This window comes from Mustela nigripes, chromosome 3, assembly GCF_022355385.1.
Source record: "Mustela nigripes isolate SB6536 chromosome 3, MUSNIG.SB6536, whole genome shotgun sequence".
Classification (NCBI taxonomy): domain Eukaryota; kingdom Metazoa; phylum Chordata; class Mammalia; order Carnivora; family Mustelidae; genus Mustela; species Mustela nigripes.
This window is the reverse complement of record NC_081559.1, coordinates 47,553,485-47,564,575: the sequence shown is the minus strand read 5'-3', so window position 1 is coordinate 47,564,575 and position 11,091 is coordinate 47,553,485. Positions and strand designations below refer to the sequence as shown.

Below are 11,091 nucleotides of genomic sequence, written 5' to 3'. Positions count from 1 at the left end.
AGAAAGAAAGAAAGAAAGAAAGAAAGAAAGAAAGAAAGAAAGAAAGAAAGATAGATAAAGAAGAGAAAAGAAAAAAAAAAGAAAAGACTTAAAAAGGAGCCATAATGTGCACCAATAGGTCTTCGTTCCTATAGGCTTAAATCCTTGGTTCTTCTAAATATTCCTCATGTGAATACAATATGTTAATATTGATTTCTCCTCACAATTTGGTTTTAATTCTCCTGACAGTCATTGTTCATTTATTCAGCCTGTGTTCCAATGTAACCAAATCCCTTAATACTCCAAATGTGGTATGATCCAGACAAAGTACAGTATAACCATTATCTTCCTTGATCTGAACTCCATAATTTTATTGGCATAGCTAAGTTTGCATTGCTAGTAGTATCCTACCACCTCTATGAAAAATGGAATTCTACTGAGCTCAGCACCTGCTGAATAAAGCTATGATTTCTCCTGGAAATCTAAGGGTGACTTTTCTTTGCCATATGTTATCAGTACTATATTTAATTCCCATTTCTTTGGGAAAGATTATATGATATAGGGTACTTAGAAGTGTCCTAAAGTCTATTCCATAACAGACATTAAAAATAGTTCTTTTTCCTCTTCCTTTCCTTTCGATTATTTTCACTTGTCTCAAGACTCCACCCAACAGAGCCAAGTCTTTTTGTGATGCTTGATCACTTCCAGTGGTAGAATCCTGAGAATTGCTTTGGTCTGCAAAGGGTACCAATGAAGTTTTCATTTCAGTGGTGACATATTTTCTGGGCTTTTATTTAAAAACCCAGCTACAGAAGGACGCAATGCATCAAGTCTCTGAGTGTCAGTGTCTATGGCTCCTACAAGCAGGGGCAGCCTTGTGGAATCTCTCTCTGCCTTTCCATTTCCAGTAAGAAACCATGACATGAGCCTATTGCCATTTTTCACAAAGACCTTAGGGCTGTGAGTACAAAAAAGAAACTCTGCCACAATTTACTTTCTGTTTCTTATTAACTTATAAACTACACTATGTGAATTGCTGCAGAAAAATAATATCACCTTTCCTCTAAGTTGTAAAATGTCATGTTCTGATACTTGCAGGTACTCTTATACTTTCTTTTACTGGGTTCATTTGGCTTAATTTACTTATTTCTTTTCTTCCTTTCCATAAGAAAATGAACATGTAACAGTCTTATCTGTTTATTTATTACTATTATTTGTTCATTTATTTACACATAATATACATAATTTTAGAGACAAATACCTTTATAGGTAACAAAAGGAAAAAAAAAAGCTATTTTCTGCTCCATTTCTCTGTATTCCAAAGTCCTGATCATCACAAGTAAACATTTTCATCTTTTTAAAGTTATTTCTTCTGCTACCTGCATTTTACTTGTTAATAAAATATTACATACCTATATCTTGATTTTTCAGTTTTTTAGAATATCTAATCCTTCGAATAATACAAGAAGAGTATTTGAGACTTTTTACAAATGTCCACTTCTCTCTCTTTCCCTCTCTTACCTTATCACCATCTTCTCAATCTATGTCATAATTTTTATCAGATTAATATTTAATACATATATTATTATAACTATATTTATTAGAGCTCACCCAGATAGCATTCTTTAATTATGTTTCCTTCATTGCAAATATTTGTTTTTTCTGGGAGTTAGTAATTACATTTTTTTATTCCATTTACTTTGCTTTATAAGTAATCAACACTAGTTCATCCTCAACTTGTAAAACAGAACTTTAAAAATATGCTTAAACGTGGTCAAACACATCAGGTAAGCTTTCAGTATCTACTAGAACATTGTCTCCTCTCCATCTTGGACTTGGCTGAGTAACTATTTTCCTGAGACTCTCTTGCACTATTATCTTGAAATTCTCTTCACCTTCCTTCTGTTTCACCTCTGTATCTCAGATTCCATGTTTTATTCTTCCTTAGTTTACCCCACTTTGTTACTGGCACATTTTTCAGGTGGTTTCCTGAGAACGGTTTCATAGGAAGTAAATTTTTGAGACATTGCGTGTCTGAAAATATTTTTATTTCTGCCTTCACTCTTGATTGATAGTTTAGCTGAGTATAGTATTATAAGTTGAAAATCATTTTCCCTCAGGACTCTTATACAATACTCTACTGTTTTCTTTCGCTGTTTTATTAAAAAGCGAAAAGGAGGTTGATACTTGAACTATATGTATTATTTCATAATTTTTTACACTTTGTTCTGTTCTCTCATTTGGAACTCATATTATTCACTAGTTGTACCTTTTGGAAAAATATTATTTTCTTAACTTCTCTTCCAATTTTTCACCTTTTGTCTTTTGGTGTTAGTTCTAAGAAGACTGCCTCAAATATATATATTCCAGCCATCTTACTGATTTTTAGGCTTATTCTTATCCTGCTTGTAGTTTGAAAGAGTTCTTTCTTATTCAAGAGAAGCTCCCTTGTGAAAATATCCTGTTCTTTGATCAAATGCAATGTCTTCTCTTACTGAGAACTTTACTTGCAGTTTCTTTCTTTTATCTTTTTTTTTTTAATTTTTAGGAATTATTATCTGTCAATTTTATTTCCATTTTGTTAGATTCTGTGGAAGAGCAGCTGAAGATAACTCAATGGTTGTTCCTATCCATTCAGTGGCCAGAGCAGTGGGAGTGGCAGACCAGTCTTCAGGGGCTGGCTGGGCATTCCAGTCTTCAGTAGGGAACTGCTGAGTAGGCAAAGAGGGCACCTGGATCCCTTCTTCAGGTTGCAACTTCAGGTTGAGTAGCAGTGAACTCACGAACTGGAGTGATCCACTTGACCCTGAAATTCCTCTTTGGTCACAGCATTTTCAGTAGAGGCCTGTTCTTCCTTTTCAAGTTCTTCAGGATCTCTGAAGAAGTAGAGATCAGGCCTGACCTCCCATGTTTTTTTTACAGGAAATGGTGCCATGCTTGTGTAGAACTTCCAGGGCTAGCATCCACCACATCAGACCCACTGAGTGAGCTTCACTCTTGTTGCAAGAGAGAGTCCATAAAGTGCAGAGAAGAGTCTGTGTTACACTCCGGTGGTAGGCAGGTTAATAAAAGACACTTCTGTGAGAAGTTGATAGTCAGCTTTGGGATCAATAACCACCAAAAGTCTCAGCTCCTGGAAGGCTGCTTGAATTTTGTTAATGAAGTTTTCAGGAGTGAAGGAGTGGCTCCAGTAGCAGCAACAAATTCCAACATGGTTTATTGACCAGTATTCCTGGATGATATACAGTGACATCAGCTGGGTTTTCAGTGCAACAATGACATGAGCTGCCAGTAGAAGCTTCTCCCAGGTTCTCTTCAGATTTATGATGTAGATGTCACCACTTTTCCTTCTGTAGATGTACTGTCCCATTTGAAAGTAAAGGTTGGTGCTGCTTAACTGGATTCCTGCTGTAAGGAATTTGAGGGCATCCCCTTCCTTCATTTGCAGAACATCAAGGACTCAGGACATTGTGAAAGTTTCCCTTTAAGTTATGATGGGAATGCAAAACAAGGCTGTATGAACCCCTGCCCAGGTAGTGCTCTTTGTTTTTTTTAGTTTTATTGTCTTTCCTTTATCAACTTTGTTTCCTCTGAGTCTCCCTTCTCTACTTGTTCACTTTGGTTTTTGCCTTCTGCATTATGAAGTTCCAATGTTTGATTTTCCCTAGTCAGCAACTTATATTTAAATATGAGATCATAAAACTTTGAAGAAGGAAAAAATCATTGGATTGATGGCTCTCACCAAGAGCAATAAACAGGGGACCATGCTACTTCACTTGAGATGTCCTAATGATAGTTTTGTAAACCTTTTGTTTTGAGCCAGTCTTTTGAGCCCAGGCTAGGAACTCTTTAGGTTACTTCTCAATGGCACTACCATCAGCATTCTGAGAGCCAAAAAGAAAAGAAGGCTGAAAGACTCCCAGTACAGAACACTGATTTCCACTCAATCTTCTTGCTTCCATTTCAGGGCTACACCCTGTTCTTTGTTTTGCTTAATGTCCCTGAGTTAACAGTCTCTTTAGATCAACTTTGCCAGAAATGGAAACTTAATTTCCTCTGCTGGGAAATTCTTCTGACTTGGATTTAACCTGGCTATGATGCCTTGGAGAGGTGATCTGGGAGTGTAGCTACTCCTGAAATAAAATATTCCTTTCACCAATATTTCTGATTTTAGCTTTGTCTCCTAAGCCCAATTCAGAAGTATCTGGTACCCCCAACTCCTACAATTTTGGGGGCTATACAGGTAAATTGGTTATCTTATTTTCTGTACCCCCCCATATGCTCTTCTTTCTCATCTAATTAATCAAATATCACTTTATACGGAAAAATGAATATATACAAAGTTGGGACACGCTGATAAAAAATTTGTTGTTGTTTATTTAAAATTCAAATGTAAAATTCAAATTTCATCCACTATTTTGTCCAACAACCCAAGTATGATAGAAAGTAGAGTAAGAAAGTGTTAGGAATGCTGAAATTTTTACTTTACAATATCATGAGTCAAGAAAGTGTTTGGATTTGATACAAAAATAAATAGGTATTTTTCCTTTTTTTTATTTTAAAAGATTTTATATCTTTGACAGACAGAGATCACAAGTAGGCAGAGAAGCAGGCAGAGAGAGAGGTGGGGAGGCAGGCTCCCCGTTGAGCAGAGAGCCCAATTCAGGGCTCGATCCCCGGACCCTGGGATCATGACCTGAGCCGAAGGCAGAGGTTTTAACCCACTGAGCCACCCAAGTGCCCAATAGATATTTTTCATATAATATTTAGATTACCAAAAGTACCTAATAAAGTTACTAAACCAGAACTTTTTAGACAGAGAGGGAATAAAACATGGGAAGTTTGTGACTAAAATCTTTAGCTATTATAGCAGAAAATCACTAACTTTCCTCTAATGTCTAAATGGAGAAATAAGAAAAGCAGGACATGAAGGTATTCACCTAGAAGACCTAAAAGCAGGCATGATTAAATAAACTGGGCACCACAAAGCTGCTGACATAGCATGTAGATAAGGAGAGGATGAGGAATATTAATTTTCAGTCCTATAGTACTAGTCCTTTCACTTTTTAATACATGACTAACCTAAATTTTATTCAATTTGTTTTAAGGAATACTTTAAGTAAATATTTATACTTCTATATGGTATGTATTTTTGTAACCTAGCAAAAATATTGTGCCTGTAAGTGGCTGTAGCCTTGACTTACATACATCTTAACATACATCTTAACTTTTGAAAAGTCAGAGTCAGAATAGCTTAACTTTCAAAGAGAGAAGTCTATTGGAGAAATTAAATTTTCTCTTTTTCTTGTAAGGAGAGACTTTTTATCCTAGGGAAAATATCAAATATGAAAGCAAAATTCCCAGCAGGTGATAATAATCTTGCTTTCATGAAAGAGCAGTCAAGAAAAACACATTCATTTGTCTACTTTCAAAGCTTGCTGCAGTTACTGTCAAATATCTGAGCAATGTTCTCATTTTTAATAATGATTAAATAAGTAATTGTTTCATTAGTCTTAATATTGGGGTTTACTATAATCTAGGTTTCATGAATAAGCATACTAATTTGTCTGATTAATTTCCTTCTAGCAGTAATTTTAGTTAATAAGAGTGATAAAGGCAATATACAGAAAATGTAACTTTCTTGTAATTACTGACTAAAGTTATGAATATATAAATATGTAATTTCCAAAATGAATGAGTGAAAAATAATAGAAGGGCATAGATATAATAAATTTGCATAGTAATATCAAACAAACTTAATATATATCATGGTAGTTAATGAATCCCCTTCAAGTCAAAGCAGTTGACCTCACACATAAAGGAAGGAAAAGAAAAACAGTCGTAGCCCTCATGTTCAGTACTATAGGGTCTCTGATGGAGTTTCTCTGATAATAAAATAAAAATGCTCCATACTCACTACACACCATGACTTTATCAATAATAAATAAATAATTGATCTTATAAATAAGAGATTAAAAATACTATTTTATGATCCAAATCTATGGTGAAAGTCATGTCTACAAAATACTGAAACCAATTTCAACAAAGTACACCTAAAATTCCACCCAGTTACATGTTGAAAACTTATTTTTCTCAGCTGTATTTACAAGGCTAAGCCTCAATTTAAAAAGGTAATGATAGCAATACTGTAGCTTTAACAGAAGTCATGATTTGCATGAATTTCTTATGTTTAAAGGTTTTCTTTACTTAAGATTCATAATATAATGCACCTTATTGTACAACAGAAAAAGAAATTATGGTTCAATTTACTAAAATAATTATAATCATAATCACATCTGCTCTTAAAGACTGTCAAATATCTCCCGAGTGCACTGCATACATTTCCTGTATTAGATTCCCTCTTTTATGAGTTAATTAAACAATTTCACAGCATTATTGTACAACTATTCTGCGTGGCATATTGTTTGTGCAGAACATTCCCTTTAATAGCTCTATTCTTCAAACAGATGTTCATTTAAATTTTTTCAGATATTTTATTTGAGGAACAATTAGTACATTTATCCTGCTATGTTGTCACCTTTCTGTGGATTCTGAAGAGCTCTATCTCTAGCTCATGTAGTCAACAATTTTAAAGGGAAGAAAAAAACATTCTTCAGCATATAGGCCAGTACACAAGAATATCAGAGCAAATTACCCTCAAATGATGGCTACTCAAAGTTGCCCTGGTATTAGAGGAAAAATCAACAAGAACTTTTCTCAAAGGCATGGAAAAATAAAAATACACGACAGCACATTTCCGAAGTGTACTAGCTTTGTTTTTATAAATTTTTACTTACACATCCAAGCAGATTGGATTCATTCATTATAAACAAGAATAAAGTGACAGATTGAAGGGAAAGAAATGGATGCAAGACCGCTTAAGGTTTATTTATCAAAAGAAAACTGAATCAGTCATTCCCTAAGACATGTTTTCCTGGGAAAGTGACACTGTATATTGTTATGAAATAGCTTATCTTACCTAAACATTTTAAAGGAAGGAGGTGCCACCTACCATGTGTTTTGAAGAGGAAGTTTCCCTCCTTGCTTGACTCAAATCAAGTTTTACAGGATTTGAGTCTCTGGTCAGGTTGGCCTTGTGCAACTCAATGGATTTATCTCCTTTCATTCTCTCCTAGAGAGCTACTGCAAAGAGTCAGCTGTGTTTGCCCATGTAGATGTTGCATCTCATGTGAAGAAGAATAATCTCACTGCAATGAAATCAGAATTGCATTCTTTTACTTGCCTTTAAATAAATGGTGGCACAGAAATAACATTTGTCCTTGCTTTTGAGCTATGGATTAATGAATTATGAACATCTATTTACCACTTTGAAAGTATAATATGCATTCATTTGGATGGAAATACAGTGTCAAGAAAAATGAGGAACAGTATGTTTTCAGAGCTATTCTTCTATTCCTTTTTCTTTCTTTCATTTTCTTTTGAGCAGAATTTGATTTTATTCGAATAAGAAAGCATGAAAAGTTGAGGCATTACTAGGAATTTAAAATATGCTCATAAAATGAGCACTTCATTTTTAGGTTAAAAATATGCAAAATGTTAGTTATTGGAAAGTTTCAGAACAACTGCAACATAACATCCCAGCCTCCTCAAAGAATACAGCAGAGCCGAAGGTAATAAAGTTGAATTGTTTCTTTACCTAGACCTTCTAATATCTCTAATCAGGAGTGGTCTCAAGGAACATTATTTTAGAATAGGCTTCTGAGATGCCATTCTGGAAAAGAAGAGTTCCGTTATGATTAAGAATACTGGTACGGCCTTTCTCTCTGTCATGTGAATTGTGTGCACCTGGCAGTGAACAATGATGAAATGGAATGTACATGACAGATTGCCAGAAGCAGAGCACTCCAGACATTGTAAAGGGAGACCTTTTAGGCACTGTTCAGAATAGCAATAGTTTGAAAACCACCTAAAATGTTTAGACAAAGGTAATTTTTAAGTTGATTTTAATATATCTATGTAATAAAATGCTCTTTGGACAATAAGAAATGATAATATATATATTTTTATTTATGAGCACTGAATAATGATTACAGTGTAAACCCTTTAGAGAAAAAGTAAGGGAAAAAAAAGCAATATGCATATTACGGATTCATCTATTTATACATTTATATGAGCACCTGCTGTCCAGACTAAGCAACTTAGTTCTTATTGCATTTACTTAATTTTTCCCCTTACTTTATAGTAAATATGATTTGTTTGATGCTACGGTGGTCACAATGGGAGTTTGCTGCCACATACCACAGACACATATGCAAAGCTTTGCAGGTCAAATATTAGGGTACATTATTACATTTTGTTGGTGTGTGCGCATCATCTGAACTTCTTTTTGAAGTACTATAAACATTCGTATAGAAGCACTAATCATAATTGAATATGTTAATGGATTTTCACCATTGAACACATCACCATAAGTCACCCATATCAAGAAAAAACAATTTCAAACCTCATTCCTACTGCTTCCCAGTCACTACTACCTCCATCCAACCTTAACCATTATCTGATTTATAATACTTTGGCTTCTTTTGCTCAATACTGTCTTTGTGATTGTCACTTGTGTTTTGTTTTGTGTGTGTGTTTTTTTAATTTAGAGTTCATTTAATCTCATAGCTGTATAGTATTTCATTTTATAAACGTACCACAATTTAAAGATTTTATTTATTTATTTGACAGACAGAGATCACAAGTAGGCAGAGAGTCAGGCAGAGAGAAAGGGGGAAGCAGGCTCCCCGCCGAGCAGAGAGCCTGATGTGGGGCTCGATTCCAGAACCCTGAGATCATGACCTGAGCTGAAGGCAGCGGCTTAATCCACTGAGCCACCCAGGTGCTCCCGTACCACAATTTATATACCTATTCTGTTAAAGGACATTTGGGTTGTTTCCAGTATATAACTTAAAGATAGTGCTGCTATAAACATAATTGTGAAATTGACTGATATCTCATTGTTAAGTCACCCCATTAAAAATGAGGCTTATATATGCATGAATCATGGGGATTTGTATATGTTATATAATATTTACTAATTTTTAAAGATTATTCACATCTATGTTTGGTTGCTAATTCTCCCTTTTTTGTAGTGTTCTGGTCAAATTTTGGTATCAAGATTATGGTGACTTCATAAAATGTATTAAGAAGTGCTCCTCTTCCAGTTCTTAAAAGTTCACTCATTATAGGTATTAAGAAGCATTCATGAGGATGCCATTTAGTGCTTGGAGTTTTCTTCTGGGAGGTTTTCATGATAATATTTTCAATTTCCTCAGAATATAGGTGATAAATGGTATCATTTTTGGTAATTATTTTTGTAAAATTTTAAAATTTCATTTACATAGTAGATGTCTAAAGTTTTCTCAATAATGCTTTTTAAATTGATTTTAGTATCCATATAATAGCCACCATTTTTTTTAAAGATTTTATTTATTAACTTGACAGAGAGAAATCACAAGTAGTCAGAGAGGCAGGCAGAGAGAGAAAGAGGGAAGCAGGCTCCCCGCTGAGCAGAGAGCCCAGGACCCTGAGATCATGACCTGAGCCGAAGGCAGCGGCTTAACCCACTGAGCCACCCAGGCGCCCCACCACCATTTATCAATTTATTTGAAAGAGAGGATGAGACAGAAGGATACAGAGCACATGGCCAGGAAGGGCAGAGGGGAAGGAATAACGAATCCAAAGCAGACTCTGTGCTTAACACAGAGCCCAATGCAGGGCTCAATCTCAGGACCCTGAAATCATGACCTGAGCTGAAACCAAGAGTCAGATGCTCAACCAACTGTGTCACACAGGTTGTGATAATAACCACTTTTTTAAATCTATCACATTGGTAATGTTTCATTTTCTCTATTTTCTCTTTGTCAATTTTGTTAAAGACTTAGGAATTTTATTAGTAATTTGATTAGCAAAATTACCTTTTGTTTGTTGATTTTTCACTATTTTATATTAGTTTCCTATTTCACTGATTTCAGATCTTATTTTTAGGATTTCTTCTTTCTACTTTCTTTGGAAAGGCTTTGGCTTTGATTTGCTTTTTTCCTCTGTTCTTGAGATGGAAGCTTATATAATGTATTTTTGGACTTACTTCCAATACAAATATAAATAGTGCTTTTGTTTTTATATAATTTGTGTGTATGCTGGATTTTGCTAGTAAATTTTAACTACAAAAAGTAACAATCTTATCAATATTGGGTGCCATAATAGCTGACATTTCACAGCTATACAACAAACATTTATTGAATGTCTGCCACATGCCAGGAGCTGGGGACACAGTGTTGAAATGAGATACATACGTCATCCTCATGGAGCTTATAGTAATGGGGGACAACAGAGAGTAGTCACATAAATAATCACCTATTATTTGCTAACCATTATTAAATGATCATGACTTTTGTTTTAAAAATTAACAAGGACCATGATGAACATGAGGATGACAAAAAAAAAAAAGACATTTAATAATGACAGCTATGCTAGAAGAGGTATTAATATCCGCATTTTACAAAGACAAGTAAGACTCACAATAGACCAAGTAAACAAGTTCATAACCAACAGATGGATGGAGTCTCCAAATATATTCCTTCCACTGCATCAATACTTCTGTCAGAGAGCTTGGCATTCTGTTAATGGGTTCCGTCCTCTGTCCTCTTTTAGACGCATATACTCTGTGACTCAAAGGCACTTATAAATAGCAGATGACAGCAGATAACTTGCAATGAAGGTTTTAAAAAGGTCTTTTGGTAGTGAGATTAACATTTGAGGTATGATTTGCAGAAATCAAAATTCTAGAAATTAATAAATGTAGGATGTTCAGAGATGATTTTATTTGCTCCTATTATTTACAGATTCATCACAAGCAGTATGGGAGACTAATGTGTTAAGGGTTAGTGTAAAGATACAAGAGAAAACAAAGGAAATACAAAGCACATGCCTTAGAGAACAACTGTATCTTCACAGAAAACTCACATGATAAAAATGAGCATTTCTCACAAAATTGGAAATGATGTTGTCAAACATCCTTTCTTCTCCTTTCCGAAATGGTTGTTTCAAGTCCCTTTTTATACATTTCCTAAGAAAAGTCTCACAAATAAACAAAAGACACTGAATGGG

The 11,091-nt window shown here is 34.6% G+C and overlaps 1 pseudogene; it reads right to left on the bottom strand.

Annotated features, from left to right (window-relative positions):
• Positions 1 to 2,546: 2,546 nt before the first annotated feature.
• Positions 2,547 to 3,448, bottom strand: LOC132014459 (small ribosomal subunit protein uS2-like; annotated as a pseudogene).
• Positions 3,449 to 11,091: the final 7,643 nt, after the last annotated feature.